The sequence below is a fragment of the Chiloscyllium plagiosum genome, unplaced genomic scaffold, assembly GCF_037043375.1.
Source record: "Chiloscyllium plagiosum isolate Xiang-an unplaced genomic scaffold, Cpla_swu_hap1 HiC_scaffold_27, whole genome shotgun sequence".
NCBI lineage: Eukaryota > Metazoa > Chordata > Chondrichthyes > Orectolobiformes > Hemiscylliidae > Chiloscyllium > Chiloscyllium plagiosum.
In genome coordinates, this window is record NW_028270165.1 from 60,938,024 (window position 1) to 60,958,554 (window position 20,531).

At 44.2% G+C, this 20,531-nt stretch overlaps 1 long non-coding RNA gene across 3 annotated transcripts; it reads left to right on the plus strand.

The window, feature by feature from the left end:
• Positions 1-190: 190 nt before the first annotated feature.
• LOC148144377 (uncharacterized) lies at positions 191-19,706 on the plus strand. 3 transcript variants are annotated; one of them, XR_015751438.1, is made up of 4 exons: positions 191-205; positions 1,033-1,135; positions 9,114-9,491; positions 17,982-19,706. It is a non-coding gene; the product is annotated as an uncharacterized LOC148144377 (long non-coding RNA). The 3 variants fall into 3 exon arrangements; XR_015751437.1 differs by lacking the exon at positions 191-205 and adding an exon at positions 918-933; XR_015751436.1 differs by lacking the exon at positions 191-205 and having other exon boundaries at positions 986-1,135.
• The last annotated feature ends 825 nt before the right edge of the window (positions 19,707-20,531 follow it).

Genomic DNA, 20,531 nt, shown 5'->3' on the forward strand with positions numbered 1-20,531 from the left:
GAGGGAGCGCGGAGACGGAAAGAAGAAGAAAAACAAAGATGGCGGCGCGAGGCTGCGGTTTTCTCATCGACTCAGCGGGCGGTTTCTGACGGAGAGAGGGGGGCAGACAGGCATCGTTTACCTCAGAAAATACCTTTAAAATACATTTCAAATTAAAGCCGGAACTTTTCAAACAAAAGTTGTGAAGAAAAGGAGACAGTCCCCGGTGGGGTTTATTGTTTATTTTTGTATAATTCCCGGGGCCCGGGAAGGGGGAGGTGACGGTTACCGGGTGAACGAGAAAACAAATTAAAAATGTCGGCGGTGGAGGAGAGAGAGCCGGCGCCCGCGGCTTCTTCGGCGGCGGCCGGAGCCCAGGAGCTCAACAATCCCCCGGAGCTGGAGGAAGGTCCGAGCTCCAAAAAGCGGGGGGTCCGGCTGGAGGCTGGATTTGCTCAAGGCTTGTATCTATTAACTTATTTAAATGGTACCTACTGTATGGGGCTATGGTTTACATTAAAACCGGAGGATCATGTCAGAGTGTTTGCTTATATTGAGCAGTTGTAGTTGGTAAAATACACTCCGTGGAGGAGCACCTTCTATGATGCTGCATTTCTTGCCTTCTGCCCTTCCCCCATTTGTTATCTCCCATTTGATTTTACATTTTATTTGGTCAAATTTAATTTCACAATAATCGGACATGGTATTCACTGTGTGCTATCAATTTGTTTGTTGGAATATTGTAAGACAAAATTAATGGTGTAATTTCATTTCTGATGTCAGAGTTTGACATTGAATGTGCAGATGTGAATACCAGTAAGTTGTGAAAATAAATCAAGAACTCATGCTTTCAACAAATGCAGTTCACTGATATTAATGGCTTTGTCTCATTTCGGGGTGCTGATTCAAGTCTGACCAACAGACTCTTTCATCCCGTCATCCAACTTAATTAAAGTCTGATAGAAAATAACTCTGGCAGGCTAAAATTTATACAATTATTTATAAGATTTATTTACGTGTCCGTTGTGCTTGACGTGGTCTCCTTTGCATTAGGGAGACTGGACTTGCAGAACGTTTCGGAGAACACCTCTGGGACAAGCGAAGTAAATGATCCACTGTCCTGTGGCTGAACACTTTAACTACCCCTCCCACTCAGGTAAGGCATGTGTGTCCTGGGCTGCCTCCATCGCCAAACTCTAGCCACCTGACACCTGGAGGAAGAACACTTCATCTTCCATTATGGGATCATCCAACAATTGGGATCAGTCTAGATTTCACCAGTTTCCTCAATTCCACCCTCCCCCTCCCCCTTAACAAGCTTTATGGGATAGTTAAGTATGGGATCAGAAAAAAAAATGCATTTTCATCTTATACTTTGGTAAACATGGTAACTAGACTTAGTCTACAATAATCTATAAAGAGAAAAGGATCATAAGTCACGGTAATGGAAAAATTGATAAGGAATGAAAGGGGGAATGCTAGCTAAGATACAGTGGAAATGGGGGGAATTTCATGCAAAACTAATTTAGAGGTATGTGGGAAAATATAGACACTGCAGTACTGAACATGACAGCAAACTGTCCTTTTCAGAAAGGTGCATTTGCAAGACGTCAGACAGACATGCATAAAATTCCTACAGTGCAGAAAGAGGCCATTTGTCACATTGAGTCTGCACTGACCCACCAAAGAGCATCCCATTCAGAATCACCCCTTGCCCCTGCATTTACCATGGCTAATCCACCTAGCCTTCACATCATGGAGCAATTTAGCCTGGTCAGTCCACCCACCCTCCATATCTTTGGACTGTGGGATGAAACGCCTGTAGACAGGGAGAACATCCAAACTCCACACAGTCGGTCACCTGAAGTTGGAATTGAACCTGGGTCCCTGGCGTTGTGAGGTAGCAGTGCTAAGCACCGTACTACCCCAATATGTTATAAAATTTGAATAAACCCACTAAGTTGTAAATTTGTTCGTATGAAGAAATTACTGCAAATGATTGGAAGCAATAGTCCAAATGAAATCTTTTTGAGTGTGATCCAAAACGTAATTCTAATCTAATGATTGAAAATGCTTCGACCTCTGGAATGGTCTGCGAGAGTATGTGTTGGAATTAGATTCAATTATGGCATTCAAAAGAGAGTTGGATCATTAAACTGAAAAGTAAAGTAATTGCAGTGTTCGGTGAAGAGAAGTACTAGGTTCTGTGGTGATTATAATGTCAGTTAGGTGGATCGCACAGAATATGAGTTCCTTGATTGGGGCTGTTAACCTGGTCCAATCGGGGAGCCCTGGCTGACAGAAACAGCCATGTCAGAGGTTCTTTTCACTCTGAGCAAACTGGACCAGTGTCAAGGTTTCTGCACATGTAAATAAAGGGTAACATGGTGACACGCCTCTGTGGGGTTGTTTCAGGTACAATCCCCATATTTCCAGGCTGGCTGTCTCCCATTGGATAGTTGACATGTGAATCTCCTGGTCAAGGAGGCGCATGTCTGGGGATTGACCAATAGGAAGCCCAGAAGGACTGGAAGGTGCCTGCTCCTCCTACCAATCAGAGTTCCCCACCCCCTCCCCATGTCTAAAAGCAGAAGTTGGACCATGAGCTTCTGAAGCTGCTGCTGCTCCTCTCTCAATGAAGATTGATCTTCACCTCAAAGTGCAACTTTCTCCCTCTGTCCAATATTTGTTGGTACAACACTTTTTTTTCGAAGGATGCCATCTTTTCTGATCATCACAGTTAAAGGGGTATTTTCCATTTGATATTCAAAGGGACGGTCAGTGAGGAAGGCAGGGTCATGTCTTGTGTTATTGTGTGGTATGTGTGAAAGCTGCAACAAGACATCTCAACTGCGATGCTCAGTGCTCTGACTGATGAAAGCAAGCGGGCCAAAAGCCTTTCCTGTCTACCTGTGACTCCACTTTCTAGGAGCTATGAACCTGCACCCTAGATCTCTCGGTTTGAATACTGCATGTGAAACAGATTCGATGCTTATTGGTAGACATTATTAGTTGGTGCTTATCTCGACTATTTCAGTACCTTATCTCGATACATAATTCCTGGCTCTCTAATCGTATACTTTTGTTATTCTTTTCTGCCTTTAATATAGCACTGAATCTATTTCACATGCAGTGTCTCCAACCAAAAACTTCGAGACACTGCATGTGACACTGCAGTGTCTCGAAGAAGTCCTAGAAAGTGGAGTCATGGGTAGACAGGGAGGTGAAGAAGACTTTCAGCATGCTTGCTTTCATTGGTCAGAGCATCGAGTATAGGAGTTGGGACATCTTGTTGCAGCTGTACAAGATGTTGGTAAGGAGTACAGCATGCAATTCTAGTCACCCTACTGTTGGAAGGATATTACTAAGTAGAAAGGATGCAGAAAAGATTTACTGGGATGCTACTTGGCTGGAAGGTTGTTATAAGGAGAGGCTGGATAGGCGAGGACTTCTTTTTTCCCCAGGAGCACAGGGGACTGAGACGTGATATAAAATCACGAGAGGCATAGATAAGGTTGACAGCCAAAGCTTTTTCCCCATGTGGGGGTCTAAACTTAGAGGACATAAGTTTAAGGTGAGTGGAGGAGAGATATAAATGGGTCCAGAGGGGCAAACGTTTACACGGAGAGAGTGGAGAATGTCTCGAACAGATTGGCAGAGGTGGTGGTGGAAGCGAATACAATTCTGTCGTAGAGTCATGGAAACAGACCCTTTGGTCCAACCCGTCCATGCTGACCAGATATCCCAATCCAATCTAGTCCCACTTGCCAGCACCGGGCCCATATCACTCCCAACCCTTCCTATTCATATACCCATCCAAATGCCTCTTAAATGTTGCAATTGTACCAGCTTCCATCACATCCTCTGGTAGCTCATTTCATACACGTACCACTCTCTGCGTGAAAAAGTTGCCCCTTAGGTCTCTTTTATATCTTTCCCCTCTCACCCTAAACCTATGCCCTCTAGTTCTGGACTCTCCGACGCTAGGGAAAAGACTTTGCCTATTTATCCTACCCATGCCCCTCATAATTTTGTAAACCTCTATAAGGTCACCCCTCAGCCTCCGACGCTCCAGGGAAAACAGCCCCAGCCTGTTCAGCCTCTCCCTGTAGCTTAGATCCTCCAATCCTGGCAACATCCTTGTAAATCTTTTCTGAACCCTTTCAAGTTTCACAACATCTTTCCGATAGGAAGGAGATCAGAATTGCATGCAATATTCCAACAGTGGCCTAACCAATGTCATGTACAGCCGCAACATGACCTCCCAACTCCTGTACTCAATACTCTGACCAATAAAGGAAAGCATACCAAACGCCGCCTTCACTATCCTATCTACCTGCGACTCCACTTTCAAGGAACTATGAACCTGCACTCCAAGGTCTCTTTGTTCAGCAACATTCCCTAGGATCTTACCATTAAGTGTATAAGTCCTGCAAAGATTTGCTTTCCCAAATTGCAGCACCTCGCATTTATCTGAATTAAACTCCATCTGCCACGTCACAGCCCATTGGCCCATCTGGTCCAGATCCTGTTGTAATCTGAGGTCACCCTCTTTGCTGTCCACTACACCTCCAATTTTGATGTCATCTGCAAACTTACGAACTGTACCTCTCATGCTCGCATCCAAATCATTTATGTAAATGACAAAAAGTAGAGGGCCCAGCACCGATCCTTGTGGCACTCCACTGGTCACAGGCCTCCAGTCTGAAAAACAACCCTCCACCACCACCCTCTGTCTTCTACTTTTGAGCCAGTTCTTATCCAAATGGCTAGTTCGCCTTATATTCCATGAGATCTAACCTTGCTAATCAGTCTCCCATGGGGAACCTTGTCGAACGCATTATTGAAGTCCATATAGACCACATCTACTGCTCTGCCCTCATCAATCTTCTTTGTTACTTCTTCAAAAAACTCAATCAAATTTGTGAGACTTGATTTCCCAAGCACAAAGCCATGTTGACTATCCCGAATCAGTATTTGCCGTTCCAAATACATGTACTTCCTGTCCCTTAGGATTCCTTCCAACAACTTGCCCACCACCGAGGTCAGGCTCACCAGTCTATAGTTCCCTGGTTTGTCTTTACCCCCCTTCTTAAACAGTGGCACCACGTTTGCCAACCTCTTGTCTTCTGGCACCTCACCTGTGACTATCGATGATACAAATATCCCAGCAAAAGGCCCAGGAATCACTTCTCTAGCTTCCCACAGAGTTCTTGGGTACACCTGATCAGGTCCTGGGGATTTATCCACTTTTAACCGTTTCAAGGCATCCAGCATTTCCTCTTCTGTAATCGGGTCATTTTGCAAGATGTCACCATCTATTTCCCTACAGTTTATATCTCCCCCATTTTTTGTGGCTCCACACAAACGCCCCCTTGCTGTTCTTTGAGGGGCCCTATTCTCTCCCTAGTTACCATTTTGTCCTTAATATATTTGTAAAAACCTTTTGGATTCTCCTTAATTCTATTTGCCAAAGGTATCTCGTGTCCCCTTTTTGTCCTCCTGATTTCCCTTTTAAGTATACTGCTACTGCCTTTATACTCTTCTAAGGATTCACTCTATCTATCCCTGACATATCTTTCCTTCTTTTTCTTTATCAAACCCTCAATTTCTTTAGTCATCCAGCATTCTCTGTACCTACCAGCCTTCCCTTTCACCCTGACAGGAGTATACTTTCACTGGATTCCCATTTTCCAGCCGTCCCTTTACCTGCGAACATCTGCCTCCAATGAGCTTTCGAAAGTTCTTGCCTAATACCGTCAAAATTGGCATTTCTCCAATTTAGAACTTCAACTTTTAGATCTGGTCTATCCTCTTCCATCACTATTTTAAAACAAATAGAATTATGGTTGGTGGCCCCAAAATGCTCCCCCACTGAAACCTCAGTCACCTTCCCTGCCTTATTTCCCAAGAGTAGGTCAAGTTTTCCACCTCCTCTAGTAGGTACATCCACATACTGAATTAGAAAATTGTCTTGTACACAATTAAGAAATTCCTCTCCATATAAACCTTTAACACTATGGCAGTCCCAGTCGATGTTTGGAAAGTTAAAATCCCCTACCATAACTACCCTATTATTCTTACAGATAGCTGAGATCTCCTTACAAGTTTGTTTCTCAATTTCCCTCTGACTATTGGGGGCTGTATAATACAATCCCAATAAGGTGATCATCCCTTTCTTATTTCTCAGTTCCACCCAAATAACTTCCCTGGATGTATTTCCAGGAATATCCTCCCTCAGCACAGCTGTAATGCTATCCCTTATCAAAAACACCACTCCCCCTCCTCTCGCCTCCCTTTCTATCCTTCCTGTAGCATTTGTATCCTGGAACATTAAGCTGCCAGTCCTGCCCATTCATGAGCCATGTTTCTGTAATTGCTATGATATCCCAGTCCCATGTTCCTAACCATGCCCTGAGTTCATCTGCCTTCCCTGTTCGGCCCCTTGCATTGAAATAAATGCAGTTTAATTTATTAGTCCGACCTTGTCCCTGCTTGCCCTGACTGTTGACTCACTTCTGTTCTCAGCTGTACCCGTCTCAGATCGATCTCTTTCCTCACTATCTCCTTGGGTCCCCCCCCCCCCTCCCTCCCTCACCTTGCTAGTTTAAATCCTCCCAAGCAGTTCTCGCAAATTACCCTGCCAGTATATTAGTCCCCTTCCAATTTAGGTGCAATCCGTCCTTCTTGTACAGCTCACTTCTACCCCAAAAGAGATTCCAATGATCCAAAAATGTGAATCCTTCTCCCATACACCAGCTCCTCAGCCATGCATTAATCTGCTCTATCCTCCTATTCCTGCCCTCACTAGCTCGTAGCACTGGGAGTAATCCAGATATTACTACCCTTGAGGGCCTCCTTCTTAAATTTCTGCCTAACTCTCTCTAATCTCCCTTCAGAGTCTCAACCTTTTCCCTTCCAATGTCATTGGTTCCAATGTGGACAATGACCTCCTGCTGGCCCATCTCCCCTGTGAGAACATTCTGCACCCTCTCTGGGACAGCCTTGATCCTGGCACCAGGGAAACAACACACCATTCTGCTTTTTCTCCACTGGCCACAGAACGTCTGTCTGTACCTCTGACTACAGAATCCCCTAACACGATTGATCTCTCATTGCATTAGAGCCCGTCTCAATACCAGAAACTTGGCTGTTCATGCTACGTTCCCCTGAGAATCCATCACCTCCTACATTTTCCAAAACAGCATACCTGTTTGAAATGGATATATCCACAAAAGACTCCTGCCCTTGGTGCCGACCTCTCTCACGCTCCCTGGAGTGAACCCATCTATGTGACTGTATCTGAGACTTTCCCCCCTTCCTATAACTGCCATCCATCACATACTGTTGCTGTTGCAAATTCCTCATTGCTTCTATCTGTCTGTCCAACCGATCCACTCAATCTGATAAGATTAGCATCCAACAGAATTTATGGCAGATATTATCCGCAGTAACCCTTAAACTCTCTTTAAACTCCCACATTTGACAAGAAGTATATGTCACTGCAAAGGACATTTTTGCTCCTTCACAATCTACAGACCCAGAAAATAATACCGTTTTATTCCTCTACAAACACCGCTCCAGGTTAAATTAATAGCTATGGCTTATATTTTATGTTTAATCAAAAGACTTGTCTCCAAAAACACATAATCAAGAAAGAATCCACTATACTCACTACTGCAGCTTTTCTCTTGAGACAGACTTAAAACAACAATTAACTTATCTAATTCTGTGCTGTGAACTTCGCCCAACTGTTCCTCCAAGATTAGTTGTGAATTTCACTGTTTGTTATTTTCCCAGATGCACTTCGATGTCCAGCGATACACGAATTCAAACAGTCATTGAAGAAACATTTAGACAGATACATGGATGGGAGGGGTATGGAGGGATATGGCCTAAATGCAGGGAATGGGACTAAATTAATTGTGAAAACGAGGCATCATAGGAACTGTTTCCATGCTATAGACCTCTATGACTCAATTTCAAGACAGAGGGTTAGAATCGTAGAATCCCTACAATGGGGAAGCAGGCCATTCGGTCCACCAAGTTGCCACTGACCCTCCAAAGAACATCCCACTCAGATCTACCCCAACCCTGCATTTTCCATGGCTAATCCCCTGAGCTTGCTTATCCCTGGACACTGGTAATTTAGCATAGACAATCCACCTAACCTACACATCCCTGAACACTATGGGTACTTCTGCACGGCCAATTCACCCTAACCTGCACCTCTTTGACTGTGGGAGGAAACCGATGCCGACACTGGGGTAATGTTCACACCCCACATGAACATTGCCCAAGGCTGGAATTGAACCTGGTCCCTGGTGCTGTGAGGCAGCAGTGTTAACCACTGAGCCATTGTGCTGCCCCATGGTTATTATGATACTAAAGGTTTTAATTTCATATTTTAAGTTAAGAACAACACCTGTGCCCCCTGTAACCCTGCAAGTTTATTTTTGTTTCAAATACCCATTCAGTTTTGAAATCATTGATCCTTTGACTGGTGGGGAGAGTTTCAAAGAGATTTACCAGATGTTGTTGGGGATGGAGGGTTTGAGCTATGTGGATAGGATGGATCGGTTGGGACTCTTCTCACTGGAGCTTCAGACATTGAAGGTGACCTGGTAGAGGTTTATAAAATCTTGAGGGGTATAGATAAAGTGAATGAGGTGTATTTTCCATAGGCTGGGGGATTTCAAGACTATGGGGCACATTTTTAAGGTGAGAGGAGACAGAAGTGGCAAAGGTCTTTTACACAGTGGTTCATGTGTGGAATGAACTGCCAGAGGGAGTGGTGGTGCTGCTACAATTATAACATTTAAAAGGAGAGGTGTGGGGGGGATATTGGGTCAGCAGCAGGCAAGTGGGACGAGTTTAGTTTGGGATTATGTTCAGCATGGACTAGTTGAACCGAAGGGTCTGTTTCCATGCCTTACAACTCGAGGAGTCATTCAGGTTACGATGGTCTGACTATCCAGATAACGCATGTGCTCACATCCCTATTAGTCTCTGATAAAATGTTACGGTATATAAGATAACAGAATGTAAAGGAAGATCTTTTGGTTTTGGGAATGTGTAAACCAGAATTGTCTGTTCTAAATCTCTGCGCTGACTTTCATAATCTCTTTATACAGGTTACAAGAAGGGAAGGATCTACAGAGAGAAGTCTGAAAGCAAAAGTCATTTCAGGTCTGAAACAGACACTCAACTCGCCATGATCTGAAGATCACAAGTCTCTGGACCTCAAATGTGAAACATTTATCTATTCTGTTGGCTTCAAAGGTTTTTAAACATCAGTGCGATTGGAAATGCATGGAGTGTGAGAACACGCACAGATGTGTGTGAAAGTGTTCGACTGACCATCAGAGGAAGTATTCCCAGGAACACTACCTGAGTGAGAGTCTTCCTGTGTACTTGGCTGTGGAAGGAGCTTGAACCAGTTAGACAGATCGAATCCTCACTGCACAATTGTTACGGACCAGACCGGATCCCCGGACAAATACTTTAAGAAGGTAGCCGTGACCCTCATTTTTTCTCATTTTAAAGCCATATGTGAAATGTGGCTGCTGGCCGTTAAGCAAAACATGATTTGCTTAAAGGCTGTCATTAAAATACAGCTAAAGAGAGGAATCTAGGATAATTCTGCAGACTGGAAACTTAATAGACACAGAGTAACTGTTACTAACTAACTATTCCGATACAGTAACATCCCTTTAAACACACCCTTTTTGGCAAAAAGGCGAATTCCAACACACATTTTCACATCGTGTTCTCCAGAAGGAACAAACCAACGAGCAAATTCAGAGAGAGTAGCAGCCAAGAGACACTCACTGAAGCTTCCAACTCCTCCTGCTTAAGGCAAAAATCTAAAATAAAAGTAGGAAATGTAGTCGAGGGTGCTGGACACACCCAAGCTGCTCCCATTGGTCTGTTCTGAATGTTGTGGTTGTGCTAGCCTCCGCCACTTCCTCTAATGGCACGTTCTGTGTGCGCACCACCCTCTGGGTTGGGGGTGGAGGTTGCCCATTGGGTCCTGTTTGTGTCTTTTCTCTCTCATCTTGGACCTATGCCCCATGGTTCTGGACTCCCCCATTCTTGGGGGTGGGGGGGATCCTTAACTATTCACCCTACCCACACCCCTCATGATTTTGTAAACCTCTATAAGGTCACCCCTCTTCTTGTAAATCTCATTAATGCAAAGCCAAAGATTCATCAATGTCCAACTGACAGATGTCCAGCTCCCAAAATAGTCTCTCATATTAATTTCCATCAGAAAGTGGTGATGCCAAGACAATGTCTTGCTCCCTCTGAGGTAAGGACTTGGCCACTTCATCCGGCCGATAGTTGTATGAATCGTAGAAGAAACATGGAATCTCTACAGTGCAGAAACAGGCCCTCAGCCCAACAATCCATACTGAGCCTCTGAAGAGTAACCCACCCACACCCATTCTTCTACCCTATTGCTCTACATTTACCCCTGACTAATGCACCGCACCGACACATCCCTGAACACTATGGGACAATTAAGCATGATCAATTCACCCTAACCAGCACATCTTTGGATTGTGGGAGGGAATGAAGCAACCAGAGGAAACCCACACAGACACTGGGAGACAACTTGGAAACTCCACACAGACAGTTGCCCCGAGGGAGGAATCGAACTCTGACTCAGCCAGCAATTAAGACCCTGGCAATTTCCACTTACTTCCAGCCTCTTGTCTCAAAAGTGACTGGAATTGAAAGATTCCATCTGAAGTTTTATTTCTCTTCAGTTCCGACCTTCCCTGTCGGTCAACGAATCTCTGTTTCCTTTGTCACAATTCTGACAACCTTACAGAGGGGAGGGAGCAACTGGAGATTTATTTTCAGAGTCTAGATTTATTTTCAGAGCAACTCCAATTCACGCTGTGTCAGTCGGTTTCCCTTCGTATGACCAACCTTACCCATGTCGTCTTTTCCCCAGAGATGGAGAATTGAAGATTAGAGGGGTTGGATTTGAGATGTGAGGGGAAAGACTTAGGAAGGACCTGAGGGGAAACGTCTTCATGTAGAGGGTGGTGCAACAGTTCTGGTCGCCACGTTACCAAAAGGATATGGGCGCTTTGGACAGAGTGCAGAGAAGATTTATGAGGATGTTGCCTGGTGTGGAAGGTGCTAGGTATGAAGAGAGGTTAGGTTTGTTTTCATTAGAAAAAAAGGAGATTGAGGGGGGACCTGATTGAGGTTTACAAAATCATGAAATGTATAGACAGGGTGGATAGAGATAAGCTTTTTCCCAGGGTAAAGGTCATGCTTTCAAGGTGAGAGGTGGAAAGTTTAAAGGGGATACATGCGGCAAGTACTTTACACAGAGGGTGATGGGCACCCGGAACACATTGCCAGCAGAGGTAGTAAAGGTAGGCATGGTAGATTCATTTAAGATGCATCTAGGCAGATGCATGAGTAGGTGGGGAGCAGAGGGATACAGATGCTTAGGAAGTGGGCAACAGGTTTACACTGTAGGTTTGATCGGCTCAGGCTTGAAGGGCTGAAGGGCCTGTTCCTGGGCTGTAAATTTTCTTTGTTCTTTGTATGTGGAGTTGGCTGCCAGAGAAAGTGGTTGAGACAGATACAATAACAACGTTTAAAAGGCATCTGGATGGGTTTTTGGATCATAGAATTATAGCATCTCTACAGTGTGGCAACAGTCCCTTTGGCCCAAAACATTCACACTGGCCTTCTGAAGAGTATCTCACCCAGACCCATTCCCCTATTACTCTCCATCTTCCTCTATAAGAGTACCCTTCAGTTTCCAGAGAAAAAAATCCCAGTCTATCCAACCTCTCCCTATAACTCAATTTTTCCAGACTCGGTAGCATCCTAGTAAATCTGTTCTGCACCCTTTCTAGTTTAATAATTTCCTTTCAATAATAGGGTGACTAGAACTGAAGGCAGTATTCTGAAAGTGGTCTCACGAAGATCTTATAAAGCTGCAACAAAATGTCCCAACTCAATAAATACTGAGAAACTGGACATTGGTAATCAGAAACAAAAACAGAAGTTGCTGGAAAAGCTCAGCAGATCTGGCAGCATCTGTGGAGAGAAATCAGTTAACATTTTGGGATCAGTTTTGAGGGGCACCAGACCCAAAACGTAAACTCTGATTTCTCTCCATGGGATGCTCCAATGCTCAGTGCTCTGACCAATGAAAGCAAGCGTGCTGAAAGTCATCTTCACTGCCCTGTCTACCTCTGAGTCCACGTTCAAGGAACTATGCACCTGCATCCTCTAGCTCACTTACAATTTAAATGTATGTCCTGCCCTGGTTTGACCCACCAAAATGCATTGATCTAAATTAAACTCCATCTGCCAATCTTCAGTCCATGGCCCACTTAGAGTCATAGAGTAAGACAGCATGGAAACAGACCCTTTGGCCTAAACTGGTCCATGGTGCCCACCCAGCTAGTTCCAATTAGAGTCATAGAGATATACAGTACAGAAGTGATCCTTCAGTCTAACTCATCCATACTTACCAGATATCCTAACCTAATCTAGTCCCATTTGCCAGCACTTAGCCCATATCCCTATAAGCACTTCCTTTATTCATATACCCATCCAGATGTCTTTTAAATGCTGCAGTTGTACCAGCCTCCACCACTTCCTATGGCAGATCATTCCAAACACGCACCACCCTCTGCTTGAAAAGGTTGCTCCTCGGGTCCCTTCCTCTTTCACCCTCTACCTATGCCCTATAGTTCTGACTTTCCCACCGCAGGGAAAAGACCTTGTATATTTACCCTGTCCATGCTCCTCATGATTTTATCAACCTCTAAAGTCACCCCTCAGCCTCCGATGTTCCAGGGAAAACAGCCCTCTGATTTTGGTGCAGCATCTTGTATAGTTTCAGCTGACCTCAATGTATTTCCAATGAAGTTAATCATTTCACTGAATGATAAAGAGATGGACAGGATTGTGGTCTGGCCCCGGACCTTTGTGACGTTTCCAGACTCTGATCTCCCTCCTTGAGGCTTTTTCACACTGGATCCTGTATTCATGTAACATTTACTGGCTGCATCGTGGCAACCGCCAATTCATTGGATACTTGCCCATCGCTTCAGGAACCTTTTAAATTCCTCATTAAAGACGATCCAAATGCATATTGATCTTTGATCAGTTCCATCAAATTTATGGTTACACCTACTGTTAGAATTCTTTAGCTAATAAGTTGTTGCTTCCCATGTTTACCAGTCACCTCTATCTTTATCCTTGGGTGTCTTATGATGTATTCATTCACCTCACATTCCAATGTCTGCTAATTTCTGTATCAATGATTCGTTCCTCTCCGTATGATATGGGGCTGCTTTCACTATCTGAAACTGGTTGGAATCTTTTCTTCTAATGCTTTAATGTTTTTTTTTGTTGTGCAGGTAGATCTGTAACTACTAAAGGACCTATATCTATAAATACTTGAAGGATCTTAGAGTCATAGAGATGTACAGCACAGAAACAGACCCTTTGGTCCAACCTGTCCATGCCGACCAGATATCCCAACCCAATCTAGTCCCACCTGCCAGCACCCGGCCCATATCCCTCCGAACCATTCCTATTCATATACCCATCCAAATGCCTCGTAAATGTTGCAATTGTACCAGCCTCCACCACATCTTCTGGCAGCTCATTCCATACACGTACCACCCTCTGCGTGAAAAGGTTGTCCCTTAGGTCTCTTTAATATCTTCCCCTCTTACCCTAAACCTATGCCCTCTAGTTCTTGACTCCCCGACCCCAGGGAAAACACTTTGTCTGTTTATCCTATCCATGCCCCTCATAATTTTGTAAACCTCTATAAGGTCACCCCTCAGCCTCCGACGCTCCAGGGAAAGCAGCCCCAGCCTGTTCAGCCTCTTCCGATAGCTCAAATCCTCCAACACTGGCAACATCCTTGTAAATCTTTTCTGAACCCTTTCAAGGTTCACAACATCTTTCTGATAGGAAGGAGACCAGAATTGCACACGATATTCCAACAGTGGCCTAACCAATGTCCTGTACAGCCGCAACACGACCTCGAAACCCCTGTACTCAATACTCTGACCAATATAGGAAAGCATACCAAATGCCTTCTTCACTATCCTACGTACCTGTGACTCCACTTTCAAGGAGCTATGAACCTGCACTCCAAGGTTTCTTTGTTCAGCAACCTAATCTAAATATCAGAACAGATTGATTAAATAATTAAAGAGTCGACAGAGTTATTATCGTTTTACTTGTCAGAACTATCTTAAGCAAACATTTTTCCCAAGATGTCTAACTCCTGTCAACTATGTTCCGCTGCATTAATCACGGCTAGTTATCTGTGTCCTGCTCAGTTATGGGCAGTCAGAACAGGAAAAGACCTTGGCTATTCACCCTATCTGTGCCGCTCATCATTTTATAAACTTCTGGAATTGTCTGAAGACAAGTATCTGTGATGCTGGAGATCACTGGAGGAGGCCAAGATGGATCATCCACTTGGTACTTCTGGCTGAAGATTGCTGTGAGTGCTTCAGCCTGGTTTTTTTGTGCTGATCTGCTGGGCTCTTCCATCATTGAGGATGGGGATATTGGTGGAGCCACCTCCTCCAATGAGTTTGTTAATTGTCCACCACCATTCACTACTGGATAGGGTAGGACTGCAGAGCTTTGATCTGATCCATTGGTTGCATTATTGTTATTCACAATTTATAAGAATGATTTGGAGTTGGGGACAATGGGTCACAGGTCAAAGTTTGCAGAGGACTGTGAAACTTTGCAGAGGAACATAGATATTTTGAGTGAGTGGGCAAAGGTCTGGCAGATGGAAAACAATGTTAATAAATGTGAAGTCATCCATTTTCATGGGAATAGCAGTAAAAAGGACTATGACTTAATGGTGAGAAGTTGCAGCATGCTGCTGTGCAGAGGGACCTGGGTGTCCTTGGACATGAATCAGAGGGTTGGTCTGCAGGTGCAACGAGTAATTAAGACGGCAAATAGAATTTTGTCCATCATTACGAAAGGGATTGAGTTTAAAAAGCGGGAGTTTATGTTGGCCGTTCCGACAATCAAGTTTACGCCATTCCCTCCGAAGAACGTTTCTCACAGATCCCCCTCCCACCCTATCCAGTCATTTCTGCTGGTGGGTGAGACCTGGACTAGGGGTATTGGCCTCAATATGAGGGGGAGTAGAATTCGGACAGAGATGAGGAGAAACTGTTTTTCCGGGAGAGTACTGAATCTTTGGAATTCTCTGCCCAAGGAAGCAGTAGAGGCAGCTTCATTAAGTATATTCAAGACACAGCTGGATGGGTTTTTACATAATAGGGAAATTAAGGGTAGTCGGGATCATGCAGATAGGAGCTGAGACAATGAATCGATCAGCCATGATTTTAATGAATGGCAGAGAAGGTTCAATGGGCCAAATGGCCTACTGCTGCTTCTATTACTATGAAACTATAACCCTACATTTTCCATGGCTAACCCATCTAATCTGCACATCCCTGGACACAATGGGCAATTTAGCATGGCCAATCTAAATTGAGGCTTGTGAGCATTGTAGTGATGTGAATAATGAACGTCAGAGAATGATAGAAAGGGACAAGGAGGATAAATGTACCAGCACTCAAAATTGGATTCTAAAAATCACAAAACTTGAAACTAAAGAGTGTGTCTGAATGTGTGCTGCATTGTCACAAAACTGAATGAATTGACTGCACACGTTGAAGAGAATAATTATGATCGGAGACTCTTTACAGCGATGTGGCTTCAGGATGACAAGGATTAGATCCTGAATATTGAGGGGGTGCCATTCAAGTCAAATGGGAAGCTAGGTAAAGGTAGAGAGTTGGCACTGCTCATCAAAGCACTGATAACATGGTAGTGTGGTGTCAGCTTGGATTTAAGGTCCTGATTTCTCGTCCTCTGTTGATCTCCCTGTTCCCACAGAGGAAGATGTCAGCTGTTCTCAGCTCTGCTGAAGCTCTGACCTTCACCCCCACCCCCACCCCCCAGCCCTAACACCTTCTGGAACAATAAAACATTCAGTCGATCAAGGCCCATTCCACAATCTCCCAGCCTTAGGTCGCTTTTAAATCTTTGCCCTCTCACCCTAAACCAATGCCCTCTGGTTTCAGACTCCCCCACCCTGGGGCAAAGATGTTACCTATTTCCCCTATCCGTGCCACTCATGATTTGATAAATCTCGATCAGTTCACCCTCTGCTTCTGACGGCCCAAGGGCAACATCCCCGTCCTATTCAGTCTCATTTTATACCACAAACCCTCAAACCCTGGCGACATCCTTATCAATCTATTGGAGTTTCACGATGTCTTCCTATCCTTTCGGAGGGAGACCAGAATCAAATGCAACATTCCAAAGGTGGCCTAACCAATGTCTTGAACAGCTGCAACTTGACCTTCCAACTCCTATACCCAATGCACTCAGTGGGTCAAATGGCCTCTTTCTGCACTGCAGGTGTTTTATGACTTTAATTGATATAATATGTAGATTTATATTAAATATAAATATGGTGTAAGTCTGATATTCACTGTTGTACAAGCTGCATGGCTATGATCTTTTACCTAATATAGTAATGGAATTACATGCTGTATTTCTTGTCATCAATTTTATTTAATAGGTGAGCAGGAAGTCATTCAGCAACTTTACTGGCTTTATTTTATCAAGCAGTGGAGTTTAATTTAGATAAATGTGAGTTGCTGCATTTTGGGAAAGCAAATCTTAGCAGGACTTATACACTTAATGGTAAGGTCCCAGAGAGTGTTGCTGAACAAAGACACCTTGGAGTGCAGGTTCATAGCTCCTTGAAAGTGGAGTCACAGGTAGATAGGATAGTGAAGGCGGCGTTTGGTCTGCTTTCCTTTATTGGTCAGAGTACAGGAGTTGGGAGGTCATGTTGCTGCTATACAGGACATTGGTTAGGCCACTGTTGAAACATTGCGTGCAGTTCTGGTCTCCTTCCTATCGGAAAGGTGTCGTGAAACTTGAAAGGATTCAGAAAAGATTTACAAGGATGTTGCCAGGGTTGAAGGATTTGAGCTATGGGAGAGGCTGAACAGACTGGGGCTGTTTTCCCTGGAGCGTCGGAGGCTGAGGGGTGACCTTATAGAGGTTTATAAAATCATGAGTGGCATGGAAGGATGAACAGACAAAGTCTTTTCCCTGGGGTCGGGGAGTCCAGAACTAGAGGGCATAGGTTTAGGGTGAGAGGGGAAATATGGAAAAGGACCCTAAGAGGCAGCTTTTTCACTCCGGTACGTGTATGGAATGAGCTGCCAGAGGAAGTGGTGGGGGCTAGTACAATTGCAACATTTAAAAGGCATCTGGATGGGTATATGAATAGGAAGGGTTTGGAGGGATATGGGCCGGGAGCTGGCAAGTGGGACTAGATTGGGTTGGGATATTTGGTCGGCATGGACAGGTTGGACTGAAAGGTCTGTTTCTGTGCTGTACATCTGTATGACTCTATGATGTTTCATTTTCATATCCTTATTCAGTTTCATTTCCAAGTCATTGGAACCAAATGAAGTTTTCCTCAATACACACTTAAGGCTATCTGGCTGGCTGATGTGTCCTAGATAATATGTGATCAGCAGGCATCTGGTAATCTACAGGAGTTGTCATTTTTTTTAGATTACTTAGTGTGGAAACAGGCCCTTCAGCCCAACAAGTCCACACCGACCCACCAAAGCGCAACCCACCCAGGCCTATTCTCCTACATTTACCCCTACACCTAACACTACAGGCAATTTAGCATGGCCAATTCACCTAACCTGCACATTTTTGGACTGTGGGAGGAAACCGGAGCACCTGGAGGAAACCCACACAGACACGGGGAGAATGTGCAAACTCCATACAGTCAGTCGCCTAAGGCGGGAATTGAACCCGGGTCTCTGGCGCTGTGAGGTAGCAGTGCTAACCACCTTGCCGCCCACATTATATTTATTTCACTGTACTGACAGTGATCACTTATTTTGTGAATTTCGTTGCAGGAAGACATGAGGAAAGAACCAAATGTTACATCAACCTCATGGAGCCACTTGATTTATTGGGAAAGGAAATCAAGGAAATCGTACCAAACATCATCTTCACTGTCCTATCTACCTGCAACTCTGAAGGAATTATGAATCTGTACTCCAAAGTCTCTTTGTTCAGCAACACTCCCTAGGACCTTACCATTAAGTGTATAAGTCCTGCTCTGATTGGTTTTTCAAAAATGCAGCACTTCGCATTTATCTGAATTAAACTCCATCTGCCACTCCACAGCCCATTGGCCCATCTCATCAAGATCCTGTTTTAATCAGAAGTAAACTTCTTCGCTGTCCACTATACCTCCAATTTTGGTGTCCTCTGCAAACTTACTCTACCTATGTTCATAGCCAAACCACTTATATAAATGATGAAAAGTAATGGACCCAGCACCGATCCTCGTGGCACACACTGGTCACAGGCCTCCTGTCTGAAACGCACCCCTCCACCACCACTCTCTGTCTTCTACCTTTGAGCTAGAACTTTGAAAAAAATTATTCTGAGGTCAAAATGCCTCCCCTCGTTGTGGTTCTGTTTGCCGAGCTGGTAATTTGTGTTGCAGCCGTTTCGTCCCCTGTCTACGTGACATCCTCAGTGCCTGGGAGCCTCCTGTGAAGTGCTTCTGTGATCTTTCCTCCGGCATTTATAGTGGTTTGTATTTGCCGCTTCCGGTTGTCAGTTCCAGCTGTCTGCTGCAGTGGACAGATACAAATCACTATAAATGCCGGAGGAAACATCACAGAAGCGCTTCACAGGAGGCTCTCAAGCACTGAGGATGTCACCTGGTTAGGGGACGAAACGTCTGCAACACAAATTCCCAGCTCGGCGAACAGAACCACAACAACGAGCACCCGAGCTACAAATCTTCTCCCAAACTTTGAATGCCTCTCCTCTTCTTCTCCTGCTCCCAGTATGCTGGCTGTAGCCAGCCAGCTGAGAGTCAGTCCTCAACGGAGGAGATTGGCATTTTCTTTTACTGAGGTGACTAAATCTCTTGGTTAAACTTTTTTTAAAATCCCCTCACTTATTTTTTTCCCCAGCACCCATGTGTGTGTGGAGGTGTGAGATAGCAGATACATTCAATTTTGCTCAAAGCACACAATCTGCAGGCAGTCAATCCATTTTTTATTTGGAAGTAGAACCAGTCTGACTCAACATTAGGAGACAGGCAGGCTCTAACCTCACACCTTAAATACATTCTCTGAGCTGAAATGTCACCTTCAAATTACATCGAGAACGTTCCTTATAAGTAGTTCTGGGATTTACATATTAATGAACTGAAACCTGCAACCCATTCTAAAAGATGAAAGACTTGACAGCAATCTAGATTTGTTCAATTCAGTTGTATGACACAGAATTTGTACCAAAAAATTACAATGTCTTGTGATCCTGCTCCACAGCTACCTGATGAAGGAGCAGCACTTCGAAAGCTAGTCCTTCCAAATAATACCAGGTTATGTTCCAATACGTTTGTCTGATTTTTACCTTTGTTTCTCGTGAACACAGCCCACACTTTCTGCTGCAGGCAGTAACCTTTACAATGCTGATGAAATGATGCAGTACCTGCAGAGATGAAAAACTTAACAGTTTTAATTTTAATTCTGTCTTATGATCCTGCTCCACAGCTACCCGATGAAGGAGCGGTGCTCCAAAAGCCAGTACTTCCAAATAAACCTGTTGAACTATAACCTGGTGTTGTGAGACTTTTAATCTTTGTTTCTAGTGAATACAGCCCACATCTCCCACTGCTGCCAGTAACCCTTACAATGCTGATGAAACAATGAACCCAAACTCCTGAAAAATTTATAATTTCTCACAATTCTGCCACTCGTTCACTTCTGATCCAGGACATTGGAAACTTAGTGCTGGAGGTTGAAAGAAATGAGTAGCTTTAAAACAAAAACTTGTTGAATCTCTCAGCTTTCAATGAGAGTCTGAGTCTGACGGTGAATTCTGGTAACCTTTATTGCAACCCTGCTTCATTACAGTTTCAATTTTTCCCAGAAAAAAGGTGCACGAAAAGTAGCGTTTTTTAAAAAAACAGTTCAAGGTCAAAGCGCACACACTCCCCATCCCCCACTTTCTTTACTATTGGTCAGCACCAAATTATCCCTTTGTAACTGGATCCTTGGAACAGCCTTCACCTGGAGGAAGTATTGCCTCACTCAGCAGTTTCAGCCTACACTCTGTATACAAGTTAGTTTCTCCAGCTCATTTGCAGGAGGGAGGTGCAATCATGAGTCAACCACACTGCTGTGGGTGTGGAGTCACGGGTAGGCCAGACCGGGTAAAGGATGCAACTGGGATGACAGTGAATCCTTTCCTGCAAAGGTAGCTTCATTCTCTAAAAAGGACTTGAGTGAATAAGATGGGAGTTTTCTTCCCCTGAAAATGGTTTCATCATTTGATTCTGAACTCCAGATTTCAAATGCACCATCTACCATGGTGGGATTCAAACCTGGGAGACCCCAGAACTGGGTTGATTGTCTAGTCGAAAATGGTACTTATCCGTC